This window comes from Syzygium oleosum, unplaced genomic scaffold (assembly GCF_021117445.2).
Source record: "Syzygium oleosum isolate NSW1041296 unplaced genomic scaffold, Sole_v2.1 Sole_v2.28, whole genome shotgun sequence".
In the NCBI taxonomy this organism is placed as follows: Eukaryota; Viridiplantae; Streptophyta; class Magnoliopsida; order Myrtales; family Myrtaceae; genus Syzygium; species Syzygium oleosum.
In genome coordinates this window covers 573,020-588,468 of record NW_026607512.1, presented here as the reverse complement: position 1 = coordinate 588,468, position 15,449 = coordinate 573,020, and the positions used below count along the sequence as shown (strand labels likewise).

The 15,449-nt window shown below is 37.1% G+C and overlaps 1 long non-coding RNA gene and 1 pseudogene across 2 annotated transcripts; one reads left to right on the top strand and one right to left on the bottom strand.

The window, feature by feature from the left end:
- Positions 1–2,003: 2,003 nt before the first annotated feature.
- On the bottom strand, positions 2,004–3,518 carry LOC115668408 (WAT1-related protein At5g64700-like; annotated as a pseudogene).
- Positions 3,519–12,629: 9,111 nt separating this feature from the next.
- LOC115667062 (uncharacterized) lies at positions 12,630–14,021 on the top strand. 2 transcript variants are annotated; one of them, XR_008814625.1, is made up of 3 exons: positions 12,693–12,871; positions 13,008–13,326; positions 13,415–14,021. It is a non-coding gene; the product is annotated as an uncharacterized LOC115667062 (long non-coding RNA). The 2 variants fall into 2 exon arrangements; XR_004004001.2 differs by having other exon boundaries at positions 12,630–13,326.
- Positions 14,022–15,449: the final 1,428 nt, after the last annotated feature.

The window sequence follows — 15,449 nt, the reverse complement described above, 5'->3', positions numbered from 1 at the left end:
AGGACGGCGGGGCCTCGAAACAGGTCGGAATCTTCTGTTTTTGGTCGCGCACGCCCGGTGTTCGACAAAATGCCTCAAAGAGGCCGGTTTTTAATTCGGTCGCCGGCCGGCGAGCGGCGGTCAAACGGCGACCCAGGTGGACGGCGAGGCTTGGCGGTGTTCCTAGAAGCCGATTTGGGGGCGGCGCTGGCCTGGGTCAGCCGGCGGACGGCCAATTTTGGCCTCTCCGGCGGCCCCCTCCCCGCGGGTCTGTGTGTTCGGGTCGGATTCGACCCGAATCAACAGATCCGACCCGGGTCAATGCCCGGGTCAGATCCGTTGACTCGGGTCGGTTCCGACCGACCCGGGTCAACGCCCGGGTCGGATCCGTTGACCCGGGTCGGTTCCGACCCGATCCGGATTGACCGATCCGACCCGGGTCAACGCCCGGGTCGGATCCGTTGACCCGGGTCGGTTCCGACCCGGCCCGGATCCGCAACCCGACCCGGTTTAATATTATATTAATATTTTTATTTTATTTTATTTTATTTTATTTAAAAAAAAAAGAAAATTTAAAAAAATAAAATAAAATTTTTTTTTTCTTTTTCTCTTCTGTACTATTATTTATATATGTATATATATAAATATATATATATATATATTTTTTTTCTTCTCGAAAAAAAAAAAAAAGTTTTTTTAAAATTATGTTATATCTAAGTGTTTTAATTTATTGTCGTATTATTATGCATGTTATTGTCTTGTTTAAATTAGACAATTCTGAGGTTGTGCGGTAAGTATTTTGCATGTTAATTTTATTACTGTTATGCATGTTTTTAATACAATTGCTTGAGCTGTTGTGTTTTGAATATCATCTGACTTAGTTAAGGTTAGAACCTTAGGCTGCATGAATGGTTATGTTCCTGACTGCTAATCGTTTCTGATTATGCACTCGCTTGATCACCTCACATGTTAGGAGAAAGGTCCTAAAATCAATCAAAATTGCCTGACAAATGTTTTCAGAAATGAACAGGGTAAAATGGTACCGAAAGGGCATTAGTTATCTAACTAGTGTAACCAAGTCCCCGAATTCAGTTAATCTCTGGTTCGTAGGAATAGGGTGATTCTCCCATCACCCTATTTGGGTTTCTAATCGACCCACCCCAAATCGATTAGTGGCGACTCCTCGATATAAACCACTTGCATGTTAAAAACTTAAACCCTAAGTCGCGATATGGTATGGGCTTGGGAGAGCCCGAGTTAAGTCCCGAACCTAGACTTAGCACGTACCAGGCGAGCCCCCCTTCTATTTGCATGTCGTTTAAAAAAGGGCTCGGGAGTTCGGTCGCGACACCCACCAACTCGGCCATGCGCAGGTGGGTAGACTCTATTATTATTGAGATCGACTAAATCTGTTACTTGTCGATTATAATCAAAATTTATATGGGTTAAGAATTGGTTTATGACCCATTTTGACAGGTCCAACCGTCTGAGCTATTTTATGTCCTAAAATGAGGAGTTCCATTTGCTCTTCCCCTTTCACGATGACCTTTAAACATATCTTGAAAGATGCATTCTGATAAACCTAACTAATCGGAGTGCTGATACATTTTAGTTTGACTATGATGCTATCATGTTTGAGACGATGTTTGATACAAATATAGGTATTTCCACTTTAAAGTTGATTCGATATGAATCTTTTACATATATGATCGATATGATTAATAAGCATACATGTTACGAAAACAATCTATAAGTATACAAAATGTTCCCAACACATGTTACTCTGTCGGTGAATTAAGTAAAAATCCATATTTTAATCATACAAACATAAAGATTGAGCTGTGTTTATTCTCAAATTTGATTAGAGAATACTTTTGATTGTGAGATCAATTTTGCATGCTGTAATTGCTCAAAAGTCCGAAACCCTAAAGAGCCTAAATCTGCTTGTATATACTGTGCCACTGCACAGAAGCCGCATCAGGACCAGTCCTAATTACCCAGATTTCATTGTTGCTGTATGAAACCTATTGCTCTGTTGAATCGCTCAGCAAGACAATTGTCGCTTTTGGCGGCGGGATCGATGCAGGTTCAATAACCATTGCCTCAACATCTATAGGCACAATGTTATTGACCGGAGGTTGCGGATTCATCATTGACTCCTTCCTTTTTCCACTTAAGAAGGAGTATATTCCTACTAGGATCAGTATTATTCCCACTAAACTGCAATATAGCAAAGAATTGGGGTTCATATTCAGCAAAAGTTCTGAAAATTTTTGAATTGAACCTTAGTAGCTTATGAAAATTATGAAGGCAAAGAAAGGACTTAGGATTATGAGATTCATCATACGTTCCGAGGTGGATTGCCTCGCCGAGTACAAGTGCTTCTAGCACAGTCTCGAATATCAGAGTCAAGGGGTTGACCATCGAAGGATAGGTAGGGCCTCGCTTCACAATCACCCAAGAGATTAAGCAGAAAGCAGTAGCTGTTACCAATGCTCCCAGTGAAGTAGATAGTTTCGCTCATTAGTAATGACATTGCAACGTTTGTTAATGTAACCACACAAACATTGAATACGATACTATTGCTGAAATCAAAATTTGTCGGCACATCAAGTATAAGAGTTTCACAGCTGCAGATTCCATCATGCAGTTGATGGAAGTTTTCCACTCATGACTGGTTAGATGCCACTTCAACAAATCGAGGACCAACGCAAATCAATTAAGTAATCGCGACATAATTTGTGGATTAAAAACCTTACCTAGTAGACAATGGTGATCAGCTGAAGATTTCATCCCAGACTCCACGACTTCCTACTACAATCGATACATAAGCCTACAATTGTTGCTTGCCCGGATGCGATGATGCGTGTCAACATCGTGGACCAATACTTCAACGGGAAAACTTTAATCAGCTTAACCTGTTCAAGAAAGCAATGTCCACAAGCATTATGATCGGTGGACCATATCCTCATGAACATTATTTTCACAAAAGTGGGAACTTGTTCTATAGACCTGCACTATGACCCAGATACCATACGATAGGCAGCTTCCGAGAAGCATAAGCGTGCCTCTCGTCCAATTAGATGGAATGTTCTTGGTGATAGCATGAGCGCGAGAATGTTGATGATTGATGAGGAACGATTTTCCTTGATAGAAGATAGTGGTTAGGGTGCCTGCGACACATAGTATTGCTCCCATTGTCTTTACTTTACCTGCTCTAGTGTTTAAGCCCAGCGACTAGGATCCAACATCCATACGACTTAGTAGCGTGAAGCGACATTCGGATCCACCCAAAAGAAATGCACGATTTCATTTGAGAGTAGCTATGAAAGATATGTTTTCCAAGACCGTTTCTATCAAATTAACGGAACTCGTCGTTCAAAAACAAAATACGAGTGCGCCCATTATATATAGATGTACTTGAAACTTTATCTGAATATCATATACCTTAGGATGATGGAAAAGACAAAGGTGACCACCGGGGTTATGCCCAAGAAGTGGGTAGCATATGTTGCAGTTGTATCCCGAAGACCGTAGAAAATGACATAATTTTCCGGTGTTGGCCTGAAAAATGAAAAAGTCTTAGAAAATATTTTCCGTTGTTGAGTATGGAAAATACTTTCCTCTTTGCAATACTTTTCATATTTTTTTAAAATATTTTTAATTTTCTTTTTTTTCTTTTTCTTTTTCTGTTTTTTCCTTCTTCTTTTCCAGCATGTCGCCGACCACGGTCGCGGCCGATGACCGGCCATAGGTGAACTCGAGCCTCACCACAGGCCTATCGCGACCTCCCCGATCCGACCTCATCGTCTAGGGAGTTTAGCTAATGGATTACTAAGTTAAACCTGGCTCAAGCTCTCCCAAGCCTATACCAACTCGCGACTTAAGGTTTAAGTTGTTAACATGCAAATCAATTTCATCTAGGAGTCACCATTAATCAGTTTTCGGTGGATCGATTAAACACCCAAGTAAAGCACGGGAGAAATGCTTCACTTCTACGAACCAGAGACTTAATGGGTACGGGGACTTCATTACACTAATTGACCAACAAGTGTCATTTTGGTACATAACCTTATTCAATCACTGCCTAACATGTTCACACTAATTGGGAGTCTCAAAATTCCAACCCTAACATAGCTAAGGGAGGCAACAATCAATATATGAACCTAGCGTGCCTAATCAACTACATGCAAAGTTAAATTCAACGCATAATTCGAAATGTGTAAATCCAGCAACGTGCAATCATACGTGGCACTAATCACACAAAAAGGACAAGAAAGGCAATTTCAAAACCCAAATACCAATTTTTATTTTCGAATTTTTTTTTAAAAATATTGATTTTTTTTATTTTTTTCGAAAAAATAATTTTTATATTAAAATAATAATATAATATTAAAAATAATATCAAACGGACCAGGTCGGATCTCCACACCCGATCCGACCTCGTCGTCTAGGGGGTTTAGCTAATGGATTACTAAGTTAAACCTAGCTCGAGCTCTCCTAAGCCTATACCAACTCGCGACTTGAAGTTTAAGTTGTTAACATGCAAATCAATTTCATCTAGAAGTCGCCATTAATTAGTTTTCGGTGGATCGATTAAACACCCAAGTAAAGCACGGGAGAAATGCTTCACTTCTACGAACCAGAGACTTAATGGGTACGGAGACTTGATTACACTAATTGACCAACTAATGCTATTTTGGTACCTAACCTTATTCAATCAACGCCTAACATATTCACACTAATTGGGAGTCTCAAAATTCCATCCCTAACCTAGCTAAGGGAGACAACAATCAATATATGAACCTAGCGTGCCTAATCAACTACAAGAAAAGTTAAATTCAACGCATAATTTGAAATGTGTAAATCCAGCAACGTGCAATCATACGTGGCACTAATCACACAAAAAGGACAAGAAAGGTAATTTCAAAACCCAAATACCAATTTTTTATTTTCGAATTTTTTTTGAAAAATATTGATTTTTTCTATTTTTTTTGAAAAAATAATTTTTATGTTAAAATAATATAATATTAAAAATAAATATAAAACGGACCAGGCTGAATCTCCACACCCGATCCGACCTCGTCGTCTAGGGGGTTTAGCTAATGGATTACTAAGTTAAACCTAGCTCGAGCTCTCCCAAGCCTATACTAACTCGCGACTTAAGGTTTAAGTTGTTAACATGCAAATCAATTTCATCTAGAAGTCGTCACTAATAAGGTTTCGGTGGATCGATTAAACACCCAAGTAAAGCACGGGAGAAATGCTTCACTTCTACGAACCAGAGACTTAATGGGTATGAGAACTTGATTACACTAATTGACCAACTAGTGCCATTTTGGTACCTAACCTTATTCAATCACCGCCTAACATGTTCACACTAATTGAGAGTCTCAAAATTCCATCCCTAACCTAGCTAAGGGAGGCAACAATCAATATATGAACCTAGCGTGCCTAATCAACTACATTCAAAGTTAAATTCAACGCATAATTCGAAATGTATAAATCCAGCAACGTGCAATCATACGTGGCACTAATCATACAGAAAGGGCAAGAAAGGTAATTTCAAAACCTAAATACCAATTTTTTATTTGCGAAATTTTTTGTTTAAAATATTGATTTTTTTTATTTTTTTTCGAAAAAATAATTTTTATATTAAAATAATAATATAATATTAAAAATAATATAAAACGGACCAGGTCGGATCTCCACACCCGATCTGATCTCGTCGTCTAGGGGGTTTAGCTAATGGATTACTAAGTTAAACTTAGCTCGAGCTCTCCCAAGTCTATACCATCTCGCGACTTAAAGTTTAAGTTGTTAACATGCAAATCAATTTCATCTAGGAGTCGCCACTAATCAGTTTTCGGTGGATCGATTAAACACCCAAGTAAAGCACGGGAGAAATGCTTCACTTCTACGAACTAGAGACTTAATGGGTACGAGGACTTGATTACACTAATTGACCAACTAGTGCCATTTTGGTACCTAACCTTATTCAATCACCGCCTAACATGTTCACACTAATTGAGAGTCTCAAAATTCCATCCCTAACCTAGCTAAGGGAGGCAACAATCAATATATGAACCTAGCGTGCCTAATCAACTACATTCAAAGTTAAATTCAACGCATAATTCGAAATGTATAAATCCAGCAACGTGCAATCATACGTGGCACTAATCATACAGAAAGGGCAAGAAAGGTAATTTCAAAACCTAAATACCAATTTTTTATTTGCGAAATTTTTTGTTTAAAATATTGATTTTTTTTTATTTTTTTTCGAAAATATAATTTTTATATTAAAATAATAATATAATATTAAAAATAATATAAAACGGACCAGGTCGGATCTCCACACCCGATCTGATCTCGTCGTCTAGGGGGTTTAGCTAATGGATTACTAAGTTAAACTTAGCTCGAGCTCTCCCAAGTCTATACCATCTTGCGACTTAAAGTTTAAGTTGTTAACATGCAAATCAATTTCATCTAGGAGTCGCCACTAATCAGTTTTCGGTGGATCGATTAAACACCCAAGTAAAGCACGGGAGAAATGCTTCACTTCTACGAACTAGAGACTTAATGGGTACGAGGACTTGATTACACTAATTGACCAACTAGTGCCATTTTGGTACCTAACCTTATTTAATCACTGCCTAACATGTTCACACTAATTGGAAGTCTCAAAATTCCATCCCTAACTTAGCTAAGGGAGGCAACAATCAATATATGAACCTAGTGTGCCTAATCAACTACATGCAAAGTTAAATTCAACACATAATTCGAAATGTGTAAATCCAGCAACGTGCAATCATACGTGGCACTAATCACACAAAAAGGACAAGAAAGGCAATTTCAAAATACAAATACCAATTTTTTATTTTCGAAATTTATTTTAAAAATATTGATTTTTTTAAAATTTTTTTAATTTTTTTGAAAAAATAATTTTTATATTAAAATAATATTATAATATTAAAAATAATATCAAACGGTCCAGGTCGGATATCCACACCCGATCCGACCTCGTTGTCTAGGGCGTTTAACTAATGAATTACTAAGTTAAACCTAGCTCGAGCTCTCCCAAGCATATACCAACTCGCGACTTAAGGTTTAAGTTGTTAACATGCAAATCAATTTCTTCTAGGAGTCGCCACTAATGGGTTTTCGGTGGATCGATTAAACACCCGAGTAAAGCACGGGAGAAATGCTTCACTTCTACGAACCAGAGACTTAATGAGTACAGGGACTTGATTACACTAATTGACTAACTAGTGCCATTTTGGTACCTAACCTTATTCAATCACCGCCTAACATATTCACACTAATTGGGAGTCTCAAAATTCCATCCCTAACCTAGCTAAGGGAGGCAACAATCAATATATGAACCTAGCGTGCCTAATCAACTACATGCAAAGTTAAATTCAACGCATAATTCGAAATGTGTAAATCCAGCAACGTGTAATCATACGTGGCACGAATCACAGAAAAAGGGCAAGAAAGGCAATTTCAAAACCCAAATACCAATTTTTTATTTTCGAATTTTTTTTAAAAATATTGATTTTTATTATTTTTTTTGAAAAAATAATTTTTATATTAAAATAATAATATAATATTAAAAATAATATAAAACGGACCAGGTCGGATCTCCACACCCGATCCGACCTCGTCGTCTAGGGGGTTTAGCTAATGGATTACTAAGTTAAACCTAGCTCGAGCTCTCCTAAGCCTATACCAACTCGTGACTTGAAGTTTAAGTTGTTAACATGCAAATCAATTTCATCTAGGAGTCGCCATTAATTAGTTTTCGGTGGATCGATTAAACGCCCAAGTAAAGCACGGGAGAAATGCTTCACTTCTACGAATCAGAGACTTAATGGGTACGGGGACTTGATTACACTAATTGACCAACTAGTGTCATTTTGGTACCTAACCTTATTCAATCACCGCCTAACATGTTCACACTAATTGGGAGTCTCAAAATTCCATCCCTAACCTAGCTAAGGGAGGCAACAATCAATATATGAACCTAGCCTGCCTAATCAACTACATGCAAAGTTAAATTCAACGCATAATTCGAAATGTGTAAATTGAGCAACGTGCAAGCATACGTGGCACTAATCACACAAAAAGGATAAGAAAGGCAATTTCAAAACCCAAATACCAATTTTTTATTTTCGAAATTTTTTTAAAAAAATATTGATTTTTTTTTATTTTTTAACGAAAAAAAAATTTATATTAAAATAATAATATAATATGAAAAATAATATCAAACGGACCAGGTCGGATCTCCAAACCCGATCCGACCTCGTTGTCTAGGGGGTTTAGCTAATGGATTACTAAGTTAAACCTAGCTCGAGCTCTCCCAAGCCTATACCAACTCGCGACTTAAGGTTTAAGTTGTTAACATGCAAATCAATTTCTTCTAGGAGTCGCCACTAATCAGTTTTTGGTGGATCCATTAAACACCCAAGTAAAGCACGGGAGAAATCCTTCCCTTCTACGAACCAGAGAGTTAATGACTACAGGGACTTGATTACACTAATTGACTAACTAGTGCCATTTTGGTACCTAACCTTATTCAATCACCGCCTAACATGTTCACACTAATTGGGAGTCTCAAAATTCCATCCCTAACGTAGCTAAGGGAGGCAACAATCAATATATGAAACTAGCGTGCCTAATCAACTACATGCAAAGTTAAATTCAACGCATAATTCGAAATGTGTAAATCCAGCAACGTGGAATCATACGTGGCACTAATCACACAAAAAGGGCAAGAAAGGCAATTTCAAAACCCAAATACCAATTTTTTTTTTTCGAATTTTTTTTAAAAATATTGATTTTTATTATTTTTTTTGAAAAAATAATTTTTATATTAAAATAATAATATAATATTAAAAATAATATAAAATGGACTAGGTCGGATCTCCACACCCGATCCGACCTCGTCGTCTAGGGGGTTTCGCTAATGGATTACTAAGTTAAACCTAGCTCGAGCTCTCCTAAGCCTATACCAACTCGCGACTTGAAGTTTAAGTTGTTAACATGCAAATCAATTTCATCTAAAAGTCGCCATTAATTAGTTTTCGGTGGATCGATTAAACACCCAAGTAAAGCACGGGAGAAATGCTTCACTTCTACGAACCAGAGACTTATTGGGTACGGGGACTTGATTACACTAATTGATCAACTAGTGCTATTTTGGTACCTAACCTTATTCAATCACCGCCTAACATATTCACACTAATTGGGAGTCTCAAAATTCCATCCATAACCTAGCTAAGGGAGACAACAATCAATATATGAACCTAGCGTGCCTAATCAACTACAAGCAAAGTTAAATTCAACGCATAATTCGAAATGTGTAAATCCAGCAACGTGCAATCATACGTGGCACTAATCACACAAAAAGGACAAGAAAGGTAATTTCAAAACCCAAATACCAATTTTTTATTTTCGAATTTTTTTTGAAAAATATTGATTTTTTTTATTTTTTTTGAAAAAATAATTTTTATGTTAAAATAATATAATATTAAAAATAAATATAAAACGGACCAGGTTGAATCTCCACACCCGATCCGACCTCGTCGTCTAGGGGGTTTAGCTAATGGATTACTAAGTTAAACCTAGCTCGAGCTCTCCCAAGCCTATACCAACTCGCGACTTAAGGTTTAAGTTGTTAACATGCAAATCAATTTCATCTAGAAGTCGCCACTAATAAGGTTTCGGTGGATCGATTAAACACCCAAGTAAAGCACGGGAGAAATGCTTCACTTCTACGAACCAGAGACTTAATGGGTATGAGAACTTGATTACACTAATTGACCAACTAGTGCCATTTTGGTACCTAACCTTATTCAATCACCGCCTAACATGTTCACACTAATTGAGAGTCTCAAAATTCCATCCCTAACCTAGCTAAGGGAGGCAACAATCAATATATGAACCTAGCGTGCCTAATCAACTACATTCAAAGTTAAATTCAACGCATAATTCGAAATGTGTAAATCCAGCAACGTGCAATCATACGTGGCACTAATCATACAAAAAGGGCAAGAAAGGCAATTTCAAAACCTAAATACCAATTTTTTATTGGCGAAATTTTTTGTTTAAAATATTGATTTTTTTTATTTTTTTTCGAAAAAATAATTTTATATTAAAATAATAATATAATATTAAAAATAATATAAAACGGACCAGGTCGGATCTCCACACCCGATCCGATCTCGTCGTCTAGGGGGTTTAGCTAATGGATTACTAAGTTAAACTTAGCTCGAGCTCTCCCAAGTCTATACCAACTCGCGACTTAAAGTTTGAGTTGTTAACATGCAAATCAATTTCATCTAAGAGTCGCCACTAATCAGTTTTCGGAGGATCGATTAAACACCCAAGTAAAGCACGGGAGAAATGCTTCACTTCTACGAACTAGAGACTTAATGGGTACGGGGACTTGATTACACTAATTGACCAACTAGTGCCATTTTGGTACCTAACCTTATTTAATCACTGCCTAACATGTTCACACTAATTGGAAGTCTCAAAATTCCATCCCTAACCTAGCTAAGGGAGGCAACAATCAATATATGAACCTAGCGTGCCTAATCAACTACATGCAAAGTTAAATTCAACACATAATTCGAAATGTGTAAATCCAGCAACGTGCAATCATACGTGGCACTAATCACACAAAAAGTACAAGAAAGGCAATTTCAAAACCCAAATACCAATTTTTTATTTTCGAAATATTTTTTAAAAAATATTGATTTTTTTCTTTTTTTCGAAAAAATAATTTTATATTAAAATAATAATATAATATTAAAAATAATATAAAACGGACCAGGTCGGATCTCCAAACCCGATCCGACCTCGTTGTCTAGGGGGTTTAGCTAATGGATTACTAAGTTAAACCGAACTCGAGCTCTCCCGAGCCTATACCAACTCGCGACTTAAGGTTTAAGTTGTTAACATGCAAATCAATTTCTTTTAGGAGTCGCCACTAATCAGTTTTTGGTGGATCCATTAAACACCCAAGTAAAGCACGGGAGAAATGCTTCACTTCTACGAAGAGATAATTAAAGCAACTCTAGAGCAGCCTTTTCCCCCTTCCAACAGGCTTATTTTGCATTAGGGTTTTGAAAGCATTGATTGTGTACAGCAATCTGGATAATCAATTTTGGTACAGGAGTCACTGCAGTCGAGTTAGTCGGGGTCCTATTATTTACATTGCCCGTCAAAAGCATTGTCATCTTGCCAGCGATTTGGAAGAGCAATAGGTTGTAAATTTGCCCCCCCACAAAAAAAAAAACGAGAATAATAAAAGGGTCATTTTAGCGCGCAGAGTTAGATGAGCAACCTATGTGCGGGCGAAAGTGGGAAAATAATTAAATCATTTCGCGACTATATTATAATTGCGTGCCTCTCATTGATTCAGAGTAGAAACTGGGTAATATAAGGAGAGTTCTAGATAGTAAGGACCACTAAGGTTCTCTTGTATTACTTTTTCCCTCTTAATTAATCATGGAAGGAAGTGAATTCGATCTCGTCGCTATTAGGCCCCTCTTTAGGGCAATTTTAATAAGATGATGATAATCTTTTTGGCTTGTGTGCAAAGTAGAGAAAAGGGGTTAAAGAACTCGTATTTTTGAAATTAAGGCATAGTTTATCATGAGCAGTTGTTGGGCATCTAGTGGGCCTGAAATGTTTAATGATTCGAGTCCAATTTCGAAAAGGCCAAGGATCTCCATCAAGTAGCTTTTTACCATAGAAAGACAAACGTGATTTGGGGCTTTGATTACTCCCTAAATCTGATCTTGGGGTCACCCAACTTGTCTTTCTCGACCAGGCCATGGACTTGTCGTTTGTATCATAATTGCATGTTTGTGTTGCGATCTCGTGTTAAATCGGCATTCGTCGCGCTATTTAGAGGAATGAGCGACTGATTTTACATGCGACGTGCGACTTGAGGACAGAGCTTGACGACGTGGATTTGTAACTGGATGGAGTATTAAAATGATCGAATGTTGTTTGTGCATTCGAGCAAATAAAATGGTGCTCGCACTAGAGCGAACAGAGTACTAGGGCATGATAGTGCCCGTGCCGATCATGTCCATGTTCTGTCAAAACTTTGATTGGTGTTAAGTATAATCATGTGATGATTCCGTACTTGATGTGCACGGATCGGTCTTGATATCCTTAAAATCCATACATGAATAGATGGCTTTAGCAACTTTAGCACGTTCCTTCTGATTACATGCTTATCCTATGATAATATGATGCAATTGATTGATACAATGGGGTCATGCACCTTCAGAATCACCATAGCACCTATACTGTACATACAACGAGACATTATCTACATCAGAGAACTGCTGCAGCTACGCAGGACATTGATGATACATGAAATGAGAAGGGCAAAACAAGATTGACAGTCCTTTCCTTTTGTTGTTACTTATCCCACGTACTAAAACTAGACATTGATTTCCAAATAAGTTGGGTCTTACTGGATCACTTGATTTATCGAATTTTGAATCTAGTATTGCATCTTTGACCAAAAAAAAAAAAAAAACCTGATATTGCATGACCGACCAAAAAACCTAGTACTGCATCAAATCATTCTTAGAAAAAAAAGCTAACTTTAAACTTAGAAACTTGTATCTCAAGCTAAATGAAGGAAAGCTAACTTGACACGCTCATCGTCTTCCCCGACAGAGCTCGTGATCGTGCAGCCGAACCCCAGATAAGGACAGATCTCAAATTCCTCCGAGAACGCAAATCCATGCGTACAGAACAAACCACGGTTTCCTTCTTTTCTTTTCTTTTCTTTTTCTTGAGTTTTCTGAGGAAGCGACACGAGGCTCGCACGTTAATGTATGAAAGAGATCAGGTCGCGAAACCGGTAACAATGCCCTGCAACTTTTGTTTCTCTCTTTCTTTTTGGGGGGGCTCTCTTTCTTATCTCCGGGCACGTCATTGACGAGGGCGTGCAATGATTTGGCCTTAAAATAATGGTCTTGCTTGTGCTATTTTACTAGCAAGAAAATCAAGAAAGCGGGTTACAGAGAGAGAGAGAGAGAGAGCGCGTTCGTTCTCTCCAATGGGAGAATGGGCAGTGAATTTCCGTGTGTTCTTGTCATTCGATGCTAAGACGGGTCGGAAGCCTCTTCACTCCGCGCCCGAGTTCGATCGACGGATCGATGATCTGATGATAGCCCGCTGCTCGAGTTGAATTGGGCTCGCGAATTTTGGGGAGCTTCTTGGGTTTGTCCCAATTTTCCTCCGATCGCGTCTGTCTGTGGTGCACGCAATCTTGCTGTTTCTCCGCTTTCAAATCCACCGTTTCTTCTTTCTCGGGTAAATCTCTCTCTTTCTCTCGTCAGGATCTGCTCGAAAGTTTCGTTTTTTATTCTTTTGACGTGGCGGGTCGATCTTTCTCTAGCAGGTTCGTCGATCTAGTTCCTTTGTGGGTTTGGTTTCTTGGTGTGGTTGGATCGAAAGTAAGGGACTTTTCTTGATGATTTTATGCTTGATCTGTTCGTCAGAATTATGTTTATCGTGGTTTTTATGAGGATGGACGATCCAGGGATTGTTTGTTCAGGTCTCTGCTTGAACAACGCGTTTCGTAGAGCTTGTATCTTCTACTCATCTTGAGCTGATGATTGTCCCATTCAACTTAACTAATGCTTTTGAGAGGAACTTAGCATGGGAAAATGATGGAAGCATCTGGTGAAGATAATTTGTTTCCTAAAGTCCTGATAATATAAGTAGATTTTCATTCAAGCTTGTGGAGAGGGTGAGATTACTTCCCGTAGGGGTGGTGCTGGTGTGTTCATCTGGGTCCGGGACAATCTATAATCGTTCGAGATGTGTTGTGAGATTGATAGGACTACCTGCTGATAGTAGAATTGGTGCTGCAAATGGATCAGATAGTATCACGGTTTCTGTTAAAGAGTTTGCACATTATTTTGGATTCGAGGATTCCTTCTCTGCATCCAAATGACCAAAGAAGTGACCACCGTACAGTTTCTCGTGCGAGAAAGAATGACAAATGGTTTAACTTAGGCTACGCATGACAACTTGCCAAACAGTATTTGATTCCGTTCTTTTGTTCCAAGAATCAGTTTGGGAACAGAAATGCGTTTGTTTAATTTTTTTATTCTGGGCACAATTTTGTTAAAAATTGTTCCCAGAATCAGTTTTGGAGCAGAATCAAGAATAAAAAAAAAGTAGCTTCTTGATTCTAGGAATAATTTTGAGAATCAATTTTTTTTTCTTCTTCATTTTCTTGATTTTTAATTTAGCTTCTAATGTCCGGCCCGAGGACCGCCCTCGCCGGATCTGACGAGAATAAAATATTTTAATAAAAAATTTTATTAATAAAAAATATTTTACCGGCCATGGCCGGCGACCAGGCCATGGCCATAAAAAAGAAAAAAATATATTTTTAATAAAAAAAATTTAATAAAAAAAATATTTTACATGCCATGGTCGGTGACCAGGCCATGGCAAAAAAAGAAAAAATATATATTTTTAATAAAAAAAATTATTAATAAAAAAAATATTTTACCGGCCATGGCCAGCGACCAAGATATGGCAAAAAAAAAAATAAAAATGTATATATTTAATAAAAAAAATTATTAATAAAAAAATATTTTACAGGCCATGGACAAAAAAAATAAAAATATATATTTTTAATAAAAATATTTTAATAAAAAAAATATTTTACCAGCCATGGCCAAAAAAAATAAAAATATATATTTTTAATAAAAAATATTATTAATAAAAAAAATATTTTACCGGCCATGGCCGACGACCAGGATATGGCCCAAAAAAATAAATTTGTATATTTTTAATAAAAATATTTTAATAAAAAATATTATTAATAAAAAAATATTTTACCGATCATGGCCGGCGACCAGGCCATGGCCCAAAAAAATAAAATTGTATATTTTTAATAAAAATATTTTAATAAAAAATATTATTAATAAAAAAAATATTTTACTGGCCATGGTCGGCAACCAGACCATGGCCAAACAAAATAAAAAAATATATTTTTAATAAAAATATTTTAATAAAAAATATTATTAATAAAAATATTATTTTACCTGTCATGGCCGGCGACTAGGCCATGGCTAAAAAAAGAAAAAATACTTTTAATAAAAAAATTATTAATAAAAAAAATATTTTACCGGTCATGGTCGGCGATCAGGCTATGGCCAAGAAGGAGGAAAAGAAAAAAAGAAAAGAAAAAAAAGAAATAAATATTAAAATATTTAAAAATATTATTAATAAAAAGAAATTTTGTGGCGTTGCCAAACGCATTTCTGTTCTTTTTCTATTACAGGGATGGAATTTTGGGCCGTTAACAAATGCCTTAAAATGCTCAGAATCAATTCCGGACACAGAATCAAAAAAAATCATTTCTGAACATAATCTGTTCTCGGTCACAGAATCGTTGTCATGAGCAGTCTTAGTAT